At 38.3% G+C, this 16,087-nt stretch overlaps 1 long non-coding RNA gene and 1 other non-coding gene across 4 annotated transcripts; both read left to right on the forward strand.

The window, feature by feature from the left end:
* The first annotated feature begins 645 nt into the window (after positions 1-645).
* On the forward strand, positions 646-3,675 carry LOC131535251 (uncharacterized). 3 transcript variants are annotated; one of them, XR_009269590.1, is made up of 7 exons: positions 646-2,076; positions 2,155-2,223; positions 2,365-2,460; positions 2,588-2,714; positions 2,808-2,918; positions 3,006-3,076; positions 3,181-3,675. It is a non-coding gene; the product is annotated as an uncharacterized LOC131535251 (long non-coding RNA). The 3 variants fall into 3 exon arrangements; XR_009269591.1 differs by having other exon boundaries at positions 646-1,871; positions 1,966-2,076; positions 2,365-2,714; XR_009269589.1 differs by having other exon boundaries at positions 2,365-2,714.
* Positions 3,676-7,657: 3,982 nt separating this feature from the next.
* On the forward strand, positions 7,658-7,730 carry trnar-ccg (transfer RNA arginine (anticodon CCG)). The gene has a single exon. It is a non-coding gene; the product is annotated as a tRNA-Arg (tRNA).
* Positions 7,731-16,087: the final 8,357 nt, after the last annotated feature.

Below are 16,087 nucleotides of genomic sequence, written 5' to 3' on the forward strand. Positions count from 1 at the left end.
CCAGTTTGGGTGGGTGGGAGGGGTGGGGGGGTCTTATCTTTATGAGAGGGCAATAAATCAAAAAATTGGACACATAGCACACTGGGATCTCTCTGTTGCATGTTCCAAAAGAAAGAGCCTGATCTTCCTAATGTTGAATAAAGCAAATCTGCAGGACTGGGTAGTTTTAGCAATGTGGTCTGAGAAAGTGAGCTGATCATCAATCACAACTCCAAGGTTTCTGGCTGTTTTTGAAGGAGTGATGGTTGATGTGTCTAACTGGATGGTGAAATTGTGATGAAGTGGTTGGTTTGATGGAACCACAAGCTGTTCTGTCTTGGCAAGGTTGAGTTGAAGGTGATGGCCCTTCATCCAGCAGGAAATGTCTGTTAGACAAGCTGAGATGCAAGCAGCTATCATCAGATCATCAGGATGGAATGAGAGGTAGAGTTGAGTGTCATCAGCATAGCAGTGATACGAAAAGCCATGTTTCTGAATGACAAAATGTAGACAGTGATTCCATGTAGACAGAGAATATAAGTGGTCCAAGAACTGAGCCCTGAGGCACCCCAGCAGCTAGATGTTATGACTTGGACACCTCACCCCCCCAAGATACCTTGAAGGACCTGTCTGAGAGGTAATTGTCAAACCACTGGAGTGCGGTTCCTGAGATGCCCTTTGCCAATAGGGTTGACAGGAGGATCTGGTGGTTGACCATATCAAAAGAAGTGGACAGATCCAGCTAGTTAAGTAATGGAGATTTGGAAACCGCTCTTGCCAGTCTTAGGGCTTCAACAACTGAGAGCAAGGCAGTCTCGGTTTAATGTCCACTTCTGAAACCAGACTGGTTGCTGTCGAGGAGGTTGTTCTGTGTGAGAAAGGCAGAGACTTGGTTGAACACAACTCGTTCAAGAGTTTTTGCTATGAAAGGAAGAAGGGAAAAGAGTTCTTTAAAAGAGTTGGGTTAAGAGTGGGTTTCTTAAGTAGTGGGGTTATACGAGCCTGTCTAAATGTTGAGGGAAAAACACCAGTGTGAATGAGATGAAATATGATGAGATGAAATAGAATCAAGTGGACAAGTAGTAGGATGATTTAGGAAGGATGAGTTTAGAGACTTCTGACTCAGAGAGTGGAGAGAAGGATGTGAAAGAGTGTATGTTTGTTGGTAAGATGTGTTTGACAGTTTGAGTAAGAGATGCTAACTGTTTAGAGCGAGGAAGCGAAGATGAAAGTAAAACAGAGAGCCTGGAGGGTGAATGTGAGCCTAGTTTACATCGAAAGATGACATGCGGAGGGGTATGTGTTGTGTCAGGAACCATGTTGAGGTTAAGAGTGAGCAGGAAGTGATCTCAGGTGTGCAGTGGGGTAACCAGCACATGATCAGTGGAGCAGTGTCCTGAGAATTAATGAGAAATTATTGAATTAAATTAAAGATTATTAAATATATAATTATCATTGTAATGCATGGGGTGGGACTGAGAACCATGAACGTGAGGCTTGGTGGCTCCCACGGCTCTCAGCCCCTCCCCTCTTGTCCCAAAAATTCTAAGTGAAAGTGACGTGACGTGACGTGACCAAGTATGGTTACCCATACTCGGAATTTGTGTTCTGCAATTAACCCATACAAATTGCACACACACAGCAGTGAACGAATGAACACACAGTGCAAATGACAACTGAGCCACCTATGAACCTTGATCAGTCTCAAGAAACTTGGATGAAGAAGAACAAACATTTCCCATCCACCAATTCCAAATGATTTTCTGTTCCACAAAAAAAAAAAAACATGTTACCCCCAAAAAAGGATCCACAAGTATGTGACACAGAGCAAGAAATGTTCAAGTTTTGATGCATGTCAGCTTCCTGCAAAGGTACTCAATGTAGAGGAAGAGGTAATGAAATCATTATACAAAAATGAAAACTATTTATTTATTGCATATATTAAGGTACACTATTATTTACTGTATGAACTGCATGTAATTATAGGTCGACATGCTATGGAAGAAGCCACCTACAGAGTTGATAAGTCTCCTAGCCAGAATCTGGAGTACCTGTTACATCCCAAGGAATTCCAAACACTGAGGCCACATGAGAGCAGTGAGAGCAGCTCCTTATGATTCTTAATTTTTACATGTACAGTACACAGACATGATTATGCATATTTCTGATAAACAGGTCAACTTTGAGCAATATGATGGGCTCATCACTTTCGTAAATATCAACAACATACACTAGAGGTTTGCGGTAAGTAAAAAGACTGCAAATACAAATGTTAAGCTAGTACATGTAAACATGGGCATGCCCATATAGAAATGTTTGATATTTTCAGCGACATTTGATTGACTTAGTAGTTATAATTTATTTGTTTCCTTTTCTCCATTTTAGTGACTACATGCTTACACTGACACCATTTTTAATACTTGACCCTCAAAGTGGTACAAATTAAATGAAAGAAGCCAAAAAAGCCTGCAAATAACTTTGGTAGGACAGTTTGTTTTAAAAAGTAATTTGGCTTGTTTAGCTCCACAACATTAATGATGGTAAATTACCATAGTTGGTGTTGCTTAAAACCACAATAAACACACACACTGCATTTTTCCAAAAACAGAGAATTTTTCCAAATGAGAAAAAACAAGTATGGAAGAGAGGACTTGGTGAGTACCAAGTGGAAACCTGGCACAATCCAACATTCATTTCAGGAGGATGGTTCCAGCTGTGGTGTCTTTGTGATGCTGGTAAATGGAGGGGGAAAGTGGTTTACATAAACACTGTCTTCACCTTTTCCTATATGACACTGTGTCTATTAATTTTCATTGCTGTCCTTCTAGATGGCGAAACCGGTGGTGGAAGAGTTCCCAAAAATTCCTGACAGCATTAATATAAGGAGATGATGTGCCACTACAGGAAAAATGTGGCCAATGAAATTTTGCTGGCATCAGGTATAAAGTACTTTGAAAGAACAGTATATTTCCATGTCAGACACAGAGAGATGAATTATAATCCTATCTATATTCAAATAATTGCAGTGTGAAGAGAGGAGTACTGCTCTGTGTGTGGAGAAAAAGAAAGAGCCCAAACAGAGGAGCAATGCATCTGGGTATTCACTATGCCATTTCTGCCTGTTGACTGTTTTCACAACTACATTTAATAATTCCAACACTTTCTTAATACATCTAACAACATGTCCTATTTCCCTTCCAGATTCAATGTGAATTATGCCAGAGGTAGTTTCATGTTCAGTGCCTCAACATTAATCTGCTACCAGAAGAACAAGCATGGATTTGTGATGTGTGTTTGTAAGCTATTTAGTTAGAGGAGCTGATGCTGAAAGTGTGTTTAAATTGTAAGAAAATTGTTTTGCACTGATAAGGGACAACGCAAACTATGAAAACATATTTTATTACATAAACAGTTTATACATAGAAAATACTTAAATTTTCGAATTCATCAAAATATCCACCATTAGCAGCTGAAAACCTGGGCCAAGTTTAAACCAGTAACCAGGCATCACAGCTGGCAAAGGGGCATGTCTGACTTTGACATGTATATATTGCCATTATTATGTAATCAAAATGAAAATTATTATTGCTGGTCTTCAATGATAATGTCAAGTTACTTTAATGTACAGTATTTGCACCAACAAAAAATTATAAGGATTTATTCTGATGTCATCCAAAATAACCACACTTTGCCAGGGGTGTTTCCAAACTTTTGGAGGACAGTGTATGTGTATTTTTATTCTCATCCTATTTTTATTGTCTGTGTGTTGTCTCTGCTGGAAGCCTGTGACACTAAATCAAATTCCTTGTATGAGCAAGAATACTTGGCAATAAAGCTCTTTCTGATTCTGAGAAATGTGTATTGCCTATTTGATATGTCATGGAAATACATTTTTTTTTTTTTAGTATTCTGTTTATGTTTCATATTGTTGTGGTGCTCGTTGTCTTCTGCTGGCCCTTTATGTGAATGTAGTTTTTAAAAACACACTTGCATTTGTGAGGGAGAAATAAATGTGACATTTGATATTTTGATAGTTCACTTTTTATTTATTATCTACAAAATGCTGACAAGGCCTAAAATGTTTATTTTCTTAATTAGGATGCAAGAATGCTAAAAAAATATATATATTTTTCTGGCCAGGAAAACTTTACCAGACTGCAGCAACAGTGTACTTTGAACAAGCTTTGGAGCTGTTTGTTCCACCGTATAAGATTTGAGCTGTATAGCTGCATTTCAGTCAACTAAATGCAATAAATATGCTAATCCCCATGGTGTAGTGTGTTCTTTGGAGTGTGCATAATAACATCAAAGTGGTTTGGTGTTAACTTGGGTAGCGAAAAGTTATTGAAACTTTAATTTGCAGGTAGGATTGTGGATGGACCTTCAGCACCACATATGTGGACAGCGCCATGTCATACAAACATAGCCAAGTTCATTTGAGGTTTAAAGCTTAGCAGTAGTATATTCAGTAAGTTTAGAGAAAGACATAACAGACCATTTTTAATTTCTACCATCACTGTTTTCTATGGGGTTCTCCTTTGACACAACTTCCAGTTCAATAGCTTTCCAAGGGGGCACACAACATTACAAAACAAGTTTCTAAATATTTAGCTGAGCCTTTTCAACATATCAGAAGTCTTTAAAGTACAAGTATTTGCTCTAAATGGTACAATTGCAACATTTCTGTATTACACTTTGATAATAGTTTCAGAGTTCTTTTAAAGCAAATAATTCCTCTATAAATAAATCCATTAATTAAAGAAGTTACTATTTTCAGGCATTACAGTAATAAATAAATTTAGATAATGTAATGTTTTTTGATGGAAGGTAAGAAATCCATAGAATACAGTGATGTTAAAAATTTTACATCTACAGTAAATATTACTACATTAAAGACTTGTAGTATGTTCTTTAGGGTCAAATGAATATTTTGCAACTTGTTTTGTAATGGTGTGAGCCTCTTTTCAAAAGTTATCAAACCGGAATGTGTCTCAATGTATGCACCCATCGAACAGAGAGATGTTAGAAATGTACATTTAGAGCAAATACTTGTCCTTTAAAGAGTTCTGCTATGTTGTACAATTTCAGCTAAATACTTAGAAATGTGTTTTGGAAAAGTGTGAGCCTGTTTTCCAAAGTTATCAAACTGGAATGTGTCTCAATGTACGCACCCATCGAACACAGAGATGTGGGAAAAGTGTCATTTAGAGCGATTTTTGTTCTTTAAAGAGTTCTGCTATGTTGTACAATTTCAATTAATTATTTAGAAATGTGTTTTGGAAAAGTGTGAGCCTGTTTTCCAAAGTTATCAAACTGGAATGTGTCTCAATGAAGAAAAACTTTGAATACAATGTTGGTAGAAATTACACATGTAAAGAAAACAATTGTAGAATATGTGAGTGAGGCACAATTTATTTATAAAACATCTTAAAGAAAGTTTAGCCATTACTTTATGAAGTGTTGACCCAAAATACCAAAAATAAGCAACCTGTTTGCTGTCATGCTTTCTGAGTTCTTGTCAAGAATCTGATGTATTCAGTGCCATGGACAGTGATATTTCTGCAGGACTGTAAACATCAATCAATGCACATGAATTGTGATATTGTCAGAGTGTAATGTTAAATAAAGATTTCATACAACAGGAAAACATAAAAGTTATTTTAGCAATTCATCTCAACTCAACACTTGGAGAACACTGTTACAATGGTGTTTAGCACACTTAAAACCAGAAAACAAACAAACAAACAAACAGAGGTGAATAAAACAGCATGACATGGGCTGCAGTATGCTCTGTAGGGTCCAGACAAGATGTTCCAACTTGCTTTGGAGCAGTCAACCCATGCTTTCAAAACCTATAGAAATAAATCATATATGTCATCGTTAACACCAACACAGTTCTTGCTCATTTTGAGGCAAAGAAATAAAAAAAAAAAGCATTATAAATTGAAATTAGACATTAACTATGTTCAGGAGATTACACATGATTTCCCAGTTGTATGTATTGTTACAAAATTACAAGTTCATTATTTGTCATTTCCTAAACGTCTCTTCAAACGGCATAATTATATTGCAGTTTTTTTAATTTTTTATTGTTGCTAAAGGAGCATAAGAAGGCATACTGTGAGTGATATTTGTGATACAAGTAATTGTCTCTTTGCACACAATTAAAAAATATATAACTTTTTAGACGGTCCCTATCTTGCTTACCGCTCTACATTGGACATTCGGCGGACATTCGCATAAATATGCCATTAAAACAATACTTGGCCATTTTGTTCGATTGTGAAATAAAGGTAGTAGGTTGACAATGATGTCGCTGAATCGAATTTGCAAAAGAAACATGTTTTGCACATATAATTAGAAAGTTATTGAACGCGGAAATGTTGTGAATGTGCGAATATGAAACCAACTTTACCCAAGTAATGAGATTTGAAATTAAAGAGAGATGCTTTAGCTCCATCCCTAATCTTGACCGTCTGACACTGTCTTGTCAAAGTGCTCACTGTACATATTGTGCTCATAACATAATTTACTTTGTGATTTGTGACTTTGATTTGTTATAAAGTCTCAGCTACCGATATCGCTAGTTAGCTGTGAAAGCTATTAACCCTCTGACACTAGTGGCTAATTAAGCTGTTAAAAATGACCAAATAACAACCAGAAACAACTGTTCAGTCTCACCTGTGAATGATAATACCCCGAGATCTGTTTTTATTAATGTGCGACGGTCTGTAGATCCCCAAGCTGCCGACGAGTCAGGTATGTTTTCTTCTGTCCCGACGTGAGATTTATGGAGAGTTGCCCGGACCAATATGGTGGCGACGTTGACGTGCGGTCGAGCGGCCAATGAGGCGTCTAGGTATTTATTGGCCGTTTCTCAAACGGAAGGCTGCATCCTCCGGAGGTCACATTTGTAGGCTGCATACGTCATCAAGCCTGGTTTATTTCAGTAAACTGAGCATTACATTTGCGAGTCAAAAGCATATTACAACAATTTACACTTAGCTAAGAATAATGGTCAAATTTATAACCATTAATATACTAAAATAAGATCTTCTTTGTGACGTATGCAGCCTACAAATGCGACCTCCGGAGGATGCAGCCTTCCGTTTCAGAAACGGCCCTCATGTCTATGCTTTCTCCAAAGGTGGAGCCGCGAAGGCTGGTATCTCCCCATAAAAAAATATAATCTCTGATTAGACGCTGGTTCTTGACAAGCGCGATCTAGCAGTGACGTAGCACTGTGTATTAATACTATAAAAACGCATATTTCAGTGTCTTCATGTTTTTATTGGAAGAAATATTTGAATTACATGCTTCCCTGACATCTCGGTACATGTAGTTTATGTACTTGGCAAGTTTTGTATATTTTTTAACTCTCGGATTTTTCTGTCAATGTAATACTTATCTTTTTTATATATGTACTTGTATTCTTGAAATTGTTCTAAGATGTGTTATTTATTAAATGATAATAGTAAACACATACCCAAGACGTGTTTTCAACGGACACTGGTTCTCGCGATATCACACGATCATCTCACAAGGCAAAATTATCACAGAAAAAAACAAAAAACAAATGTACTGTCCCAATAATACAGCTTTTTAAAAAGAATAATGCGGTTACCCGTGGGTTTGTCCATATTTCAAAACAGCATGTTTTCACTGCGTGAATTGTGATGACCCAGTGGCCTAATGGATAAGGCATCAGCCTCCGGAGCTGGGGATTGTGGGTTCGAGTCCCATCTGGGTCGGCGTTGTTAGATGCACTTTTTGCACCGCACTTTCAAATAATATGCATACAATGTAAAGCTGCTCATGTTTCATTCGTGACGGAATCCGCTGTAGAACCCTTTTCGCTCATATTCATGCACTGACTATATTTTTCGTTTACTTAAGCTTCTCCCTTTTGAAATATTTTGACTGCTTTTGATGGATTTTCACGCTCAAAGACTCATACAAGCAAATAATATTAGTCGAGAGTTCATTAGGAAAACGTTAGTGAAAAGCCCTCTGGACGAGTCAGTGTTTTGTGTCTTAATGGATAGGATGATTCCTGAACTAAATTGACTACATATCATTCAGGATCTAACTGTCAGACTTTCATTACTTACTAATCAACAGTTACTTCATACTGAAAGTTGATTTTATGAGCATAATTTCACCCCACATAACACAATTTTTTGGGACATTATATAGGCTTTATTTTATTTAGGAATAAGTAATTTCTAAGAGATTGGTGGGAGAGATGTGGGTCTGTTGTTCAATTTAAATGTAAAAGATACTGAATGGTATTGAAAGGTATGGTAAGGTTTTTAACTGTAGGCTATGCCCAAGACCTAATTTTTATTATTTTGTTTAATCTTTTTTTAATAGTGGACAATATTAATACCACAGCCTTCATTTTTCAAATTATAGTTTAATTTTCTGTTAGCCAAATTCATGAAGTGTAAATCACGCTCGGATCCACATCCATAGGACCGAAAGGGCACTTTACTTTTGGTGATTAGGAGAAGGGGCAATAACTTTCATAAAAGTCAGATAAACATTACTGCCTAAAGCAGATTGTAAAGACTGGGGTAACCTACGTGTAAGACTGGGATGAACTAAAATCTATGTTATAGACTGAACATTTATAAAACCTGATATGAAAATGAAGCATGTAATTGTTAATTATGTTACAAGGTTGTAATTGATGTCAATTCTACGTCAAATATTAGTCAAGATTCCCAGATAGCAAAAATCATCTGGCCCAGATCCTCCGGAAGTTCTGGACCAAATTCGTACAACAGACTTGGGCCGGTGTCTTTTGGCACAATGGGCCTACTGGCACAGATTCCTGTATGGTAGAGATGGGCAAATGAAGCCTCATGAAGCTTTAAGCTTTTCAGCCAAGTGGTTCACAAAAGGGTTAATTTCTGGAGGCTTCATTTGCTCACAATACCACCTGGTGGCCAAAGAGTGTAAAACAAGCAGATATATTATAGACAGAGGTGTAAAGTCAAGGGGTCAGAAAGTAAAAGTCCTGCCATATGTTTATTCCACCCATGAACTCAGCAGCTGATTTCACCAGAGGAGGAACCAAGTCATTCCTTTCGAGAAACAAACGAGTCTCGAGTCAAATCCCAAGTCCCCAAAGAGTTAAAGTTAATGAGATAATTAAGTGACTAATTAAATGATGATTTTGCATTAGTGATGAACACCTGCTGTTATTGAGAATCGCAGAGGATCAGATGTTGATGTTTTATTGGTTAAAATGATGCCACCATCATGGAGATCAGTGTTTGCTTTAGTTGGGCTCTTGACCCTTGACTTCTTGTGTTAGATCTCTCTCTGTAACAATTCGCGTGCTGTTATAAAGCAGAGAGCTCAATGCTGTACAGTGAGCAACTATTAGCTGTTTTCATATGATGAGATAATCATCAAGCGCTGACCTGAAAATAACTTTTTTTTTTTTCATATGTTCAGGTTTTCAATAACCAACCCTGTGAAACTACAGCATGCAATGAAAGTGTTTGTTCTAAGTCATATTGAATGAATTTTAAATCTATGTAATGCATATAAGTATTTATACTCCAGTGCTATTTAGACACACAGACATCAAGAACCAGCATATGAATCTCAACAATGGTGATAACCAACAAAATGCTTCATGCTGCAATGCATGCTGGGTAACACCATAGTAAAAACTCCCATCATGCACTGCAGCATGAATAATTATTGTCACCATTGTTGAGGATCATATGATAAGTGTTCGTGTCTAAAAGCCTGAGTAATTTAGTTCTTCTTTTTTCTAATATTTAAGCATTACAGCGACATTTGTCCAATATAACTTTTTTGCAGTTCCATAATTGCTGAATGTCAGTCAATAAACCAAAGAAACACCTTCATGATGTTCGTTCAAGTGACTTAAAATCAGAAAGTGTAAGCTCATTTGCTTTCTTAAGCTTTTAATTCAGCAATGTGCAAATGTTTGTTGTGTAGCAATATTTCAACTGCTTGAAAGCAAACCATTTTCAGTTATTAAAAGGGTCAAGTGCCCAACTAAAGCAAACGCTGATCTCCATGATGGTGGCATCATTTTAACCAATAAAACATCAACATCTGATCCTCTGTAATTCTCAATAACAGCAGGTGTTTATCACTAATGCACAATCATCATTTAATTAGTCACTTAATTATCTCATTACCTTTAACTCTTTGAGGACTTGGGATTTGACTTGAGACCCGTTTGTGACTTGAAAGGAATGACTTGGTTCCTCCTCTGGTGAAATCAGCTGCTGAGTTCATGGGTGGAATAAACATATGGCAGGACTTTTACTTTCTGACCCCTGGACTTTACACCTCTGTCTGTAATATATCTGCTTGTTTTACACTCTTTGGCCACCAGGTGGTATTGTGAGCAAATGAAGCCTCCAGAAATTAACCCTTTTGTGAACCACTTGGTTGAAAAGCTTAAAGCTTCATGAGGCTTCATTTGCCCATCTCTACTACAGTATATGGTGAATACAGTACAAATGTGGGCCAAATCTGCTCCAGCTCTGTTCTCGATCTGGTCCAATACCTCGCCTGATCTGGGCCAGCTCATTTTGTAGCTATATATATAGGCCTATGTACTAGAGATTGTTTTACTATTGGGAGATGAGCGGAACTGTATTACTTACTATTGAAGAAAGCATATAAGGCTAACTTGGATCACGTGTGCCTTGATAACCAATCACATTACAGCCTTAACGTCATTGAATTTCAGTCAGAATTGTACGACACTCAATCGCTGTTTGCGAATACCATAGGAATGAATGGGAAGTGCTGTAAGCTGAATCCCACCTGTCGTAAAAAGTCTGGCTTCTCTTTGTAAAACAATTTTTTATGGTAAACTCTAAAAATAGTTAAATGTGAAAGTATTGTTTAGTGTAAAACATGTTGAAGATTATCAGATAGGCTGTTGATTAATTAAATGATAAGCTGTTTCCTCTAAAAGCTGTTTATTCAGCATAGTGAAGCCTCTCCTCCATTGACATCCATTCAGAAAAAAATGGCCTCTAGTTTCCTTCTCTGCACCGCAGCATTAGCATTTGCCGTTTATGCTTTTTTGGCTAAAGGTTGCAGGCTTGCCTTATAGTGGCTTTGCTATATACACTGCACACACACACACACACACAAATTACAGTTTTTTTCAGTGGCTAACAAGCAATGTTCAGTACTGAAACCACATTTTCAAAACTGTTCATACAGTCTGCATTACCAACACGAATCTTGGCCAAACAGTTGATTTCACCTCCAAAACTCACTCAGACCAACAAAACACTTCATATAGGTCTCAAAATAAGCTTGTTTCATCATAACACTGGGAACAATTCTCATTCAAAAAAACATACATTTCATTCATAACACACTGATTTAAAAACCACTAAAAACAAGGATCATTACATAATCGATTAACTTTTATCTTTGAAGTTTGATTGATTTGTCACATAAGTATTTAATTGTTGGATAAGAATAACATCTTTTCATTTTACTAACTGCATTACAGCACAAAGAATTAATGTGAAAAGCAGCATTTTCACCCTATTTCTTTATAGTTTTTCTTGATTGCTACCCAGTCAACAATTTGATCTCACAGTGATCTCACCCTGATCTCACAGGATACTCGTGATGAGGTCACAATGTGAGGTAACAGTGAGCTAAAGTGTAACCTCACAGCGCCCTCACTGTGTGCTCATACTAAAGTGAGATCAAAGTGCACTCACTGCACAGATACTAGGTACCCAGCATGCATTGCAACATGAAACTTTGATTGTCACCATTGTTGAGATTCATACACTGATTCTTGATGTCTCTCTTTGTTTTTAAATAAGAGGATAGTTAATAATGTTTGTGTCTTATGCTTTTATCCTTCATAATTGATGAGACTGCTGGGTCCTATACTGTATAATCACAGAGCTTTTATATTTAGAAACTGTTGATTAATAAAACCTCACCAAGACTGCATATTGAGTGTAGGTGACGACTGTGTTATCATCAATAACAAACCAGTATCACCTGGTTGCAGTCTCTTTTGGTTTTCTTGCCATAACAAATGTGCTTTACAAACACAGTTACAGCAGCCCCAAAAATATATAACATTATAAAGTCAAGGGTCAAGAGCCCAACTAAAGCAAACACTACTCACCACGATGGTAACATATGTTTCACTTGCATCTTATAACAGAAATCTGTTAGCTGGGCGTGCACTCATGAGCTCATCATGTGAGAGCACTGTGATATCTCTGTGATAGTGTTGAGAAACAGGAAGTAGAATGTCCCCCAGCGACTGATATTTGAGCTGCCTCCTCTCAACCTGCTCAACATTTTGAGTTCACAATGAGCTCATATATTACTCACACTGTGAGGATCACCGTATGAGAATGGTGTGATGTCACTGTGATCATCGCGTGACCTCACGTGTTGACTGGGTAACACACAATTCATGAAACAATTCACCATTTTTTCACAACTATAAACACAATTCAAAACTACACACCAATTTGTGCAAACTTCAGACTTTCAGGTCAAAGTCAAACATTTTAGTTACAGTTTTTCTCGATTGCTAACACACTATAACATTCATTTGGCCCAATTTTCCAAGCCATTCATACAGTTCTCGAAACAAAGACACATTTCTTAAAACTTTTAACACATTCCACCTGCTTTCACATGCTCCAATTTGCTCAATGTTTTCTGCAAAACTCTACACAATAACAGCATCATTTTGCAAAGGTTTAACCATGTTGTTATTTAGAAAACACAAATACACAATATAACTACCTCAAGAATCACAAAATGAACACAAATAGCACACATTTATCCGTGTTTGAACATTCAGTAGCAAAACTGATGACACGGCAGTCAGAATCTCAGGATAATATGAACAAGAGCACAGGTGGTTATGTGTTTTGGAAAATGAATCCTGGTAGTGGGAGACAAAGAGGAATAGGATGAGAAAAGAAAAATGAAGGGAATGAGGTCAAAGGTAATTTGTTCCTGATGAAATGTAAAGCACTATAGTTGAGCATGTTCTTGTGTATGGAATGAGCATAAGGAATGCTGCCCGCAGGCTCATCTACTCACACATTACAATTACAGTATATAGTAGCAGTACTTCAGATGAGAGAACTTCCACTATTCTTTATACTGTAAATATTGTAGCACACACCCTCAAACTCATAACTGTTGAATTGATTTGTAACCAAGTACTGTTTAGGCAGAGAAAGTCTTTTCTCAGAAGACTGAGAAACTGCTATAGTATAACAAATAACGATATTACCAATACTGTAATGCAACTTCTGCCAAGGAAATGTTGTGTCTGCCAATTGTTATTGTTGCAAAAAAGGATGCTGTATTTATTTATTTATTGCTGTACAATAACTGACATGATATTCCAATGTGTGTTTACTGTATATTCAGTTGTTTGGTTTTTGTACTTTTCTCTTCTAGTGCTTTTCATCTACTGTAAGATAACTTTACAGTAGTGTAATGAAAGTAAACTTTTCTTAAAGTTTATTGGTGAATTTTACTGTATCTGCACAACTCTATTTATGCTGCATACTGTAACAGTAATTGAATAGCAAGATGTTTCCTGTTTCCCAAAAGGAGGTTTTTGTAACAGTGTTTGGAATTGAACTGACTAGTGTTCTCTAGTCAGGAAAATAGTCTGTGTATTTGACAGCTTTGTGTGTCGTCTGAGGCCAAAGATTAGATTCTGACAAAAGAGAATATGTTTTTGACTAAAATGTTTGTATGTTGGTGTAGTTTTGAGATTGTGTTTATAGTTGTGAGAAAATGGTGAATTGTTTCATGAATTGTGTGTTAGCAATCAAGAAAGACTGTAAAAACATTATCTTTTGTCAGAATCTAATCTTTGGCCTCAGATGACCCACAAATCCTCTGCCAAGTTGCATTACAGTATTGATAATATCCTTATTTGTTATGCTATAACAGTTTTTTAGACTTCTGAGAAAATACTTTCTCTGCCTCCCCTATGTCGACTTTCAGTTCTGCACAACTACATGTAAGAAGTACTTAGCTACAAATCAATTCAACAGTTACGAGTTTGAGGGTATGTGCTACAGTATTTACAGTACAAAGAATAGTGAAAGTTCTCTCATCTGAAGTACTGCTGCTATGTACTGTAATTGTAATGTGTTAGTAGTGTAAAACCCTGTAGATGATCCTGCTGGCAGCTTTCCTTATGCTCATTCCATGCACAAGAACATGCTCAAGTATAGTACTTTATATTTCATCAGCAACAAATTACTTTCACCTCGTCCCCTTCATCTTTCTTTTCTCTTTGTCTCTTTGTCTTTTTTCTCTTTGAGCTTTTTTGCAGAGCAGGTTATGTTAGAGCATCAATGCACAGAATCGTCTCGTGTTACTTGACTGTAACCCTGTTCCCTGAAAAAACGGGAACGAGATGTTGCGTTTCAATAACGCTAATGAGAACATTCTTTGTTCGACCGGTTGTGAAGCACGTGTGTCAAACACGCCAAGAATTGGCTTAAATAACCTCGGTGAGTGACGTCATTGATTACGTGCACCTGCCGGTTATAAATAGACGTGAGACGTACACAACTTCAGGTTAAACCTTTGTCTGAAGAAACGTCCAGGCATGCCTATAGTGTGGCATTGAGGAGCAGCATCTCGTTCCGCTTTTTCAGGGAACAGAGTTACAGTCAAGTAACCCGAGACGTTCCCTATCAAAAGCTACTCTCGATGCTGCGTTTCAATAATGCTAATGGGAACGAGAATACCAACGCCGCCGCACTGGAAGTGTCAGGACCCCCCAAGGTTGGGTAGTGTGTACGCACAAACAATGAAGAGGTCTCAGACATGACTCTAGGATGTTGACTCAAGGACATGCGAGCCCGGAGTAGCATGGACATCCAACTATTGAGTCTGACAAATGTGTGCGGAGAGGACCAGCCTGCACACACACTTGATGCAAGGGGAATCCTCCTGCTAGAGCCTTGGCATAGGATGCAACCCAGCTGGTTGAATGGGCCCTAACTCCTAGAGGTGAAGCTAAACTGAGCGCCTCGTAGGCTAGGGCAATAGCATTCCTCACCCAATGGCGTCGTATATGAAAGACTGCTCTGATTTAAGCCACTGGCTAATGCGGTGGATGTAAATCTGAAGAGCATGTACTGGATACAGTAAATGAAGTCCTTCTTGTGCTGAATGGCGGAGGTCAGAGGCTTCAAGAATGACCATAAGATAATAAGGTGAGGATGCAAGATAGTTTGACCAGCCCAGGGGCAACGTCTAAGCAGGATGACGAGACTGACAGAGCCTGCAAATCCCCAATTCTCATCAGAGAAGTATTAGCCATGAGAAAAACCATTTTTAGAGTCAGAAACCTGACAGGCGCTGACTCTAGTGGTTCATAATGGGGTCCCAACCAGACCTCTTGGACACTAAAGCCAAGTCCGATGAAGGGACTGTTGCTGGTGTGCGGCCTCAACCGCTGAGCTCCATGAATGAAGCGGGTAAGTAGAGGGTGTTTTCCCACAGAAACACCATCAATCAGAACGCGGCAAGCCAAAATGGTGGCCACATAGACTCTGAAAGTATCAGGACATGTGCCTGAGGACAATTCCTCTTGCAGGAACTCCAGCACTGAAACAACCTGGCAGTGAACTGGGTCTGCATGGTGTCATACACCAACTTTCGAAAAAGCACCATCTGAGGGCATAACTTCTCCTAGTGGAAGGAGTCCTAGCAATCAGTATAGTCTGTAGTACACCTGCTGGAAACCCAGTATCTCTTGTGGTCCTCCTCAGAGGCCAGAGATGAATGTTCCACAACTCAGGCCGGGGATGAAATACTGTCTCCTGTCCTGACCGGAATCGCCCATAGCGAGCCATCAAGGAGGAATATTATATCTGAGAGCCACACTCTGGTCGTTCAACGGGGCGCTATCAGTAAGAGGTGAGACCCTCATTGACATATCTTGGCCAGGACTCCTGGGAGCAGAGCGATCGGGGAGAATGTGAGAGAGAGAGGGGTGGTTTGCACGCCCTTCGTTTCTCAGCCAGCTCGACAATCGCAACGAGGACGCAGAGGCTCGCCCCTT

The sequence above is a fragment of the Onychostoma macrolepis genome, unplaced genomic scaffold (genome assembly GCF_012432095.1).
Source record: "Onychostoma macrolepis isolate SWU-2019 unplaced genomic scaffold, ASM1243209v1 Scaffold21, whole genome shotgun sequence".
In the NCBI taxonomy this organism is placed as follows: Eukaryota; Metazoa; Chordata; class Actinopteri; order Cypriniformes; family Cyprinidae; genus Onychostoma; species Onychostoma macrolepis.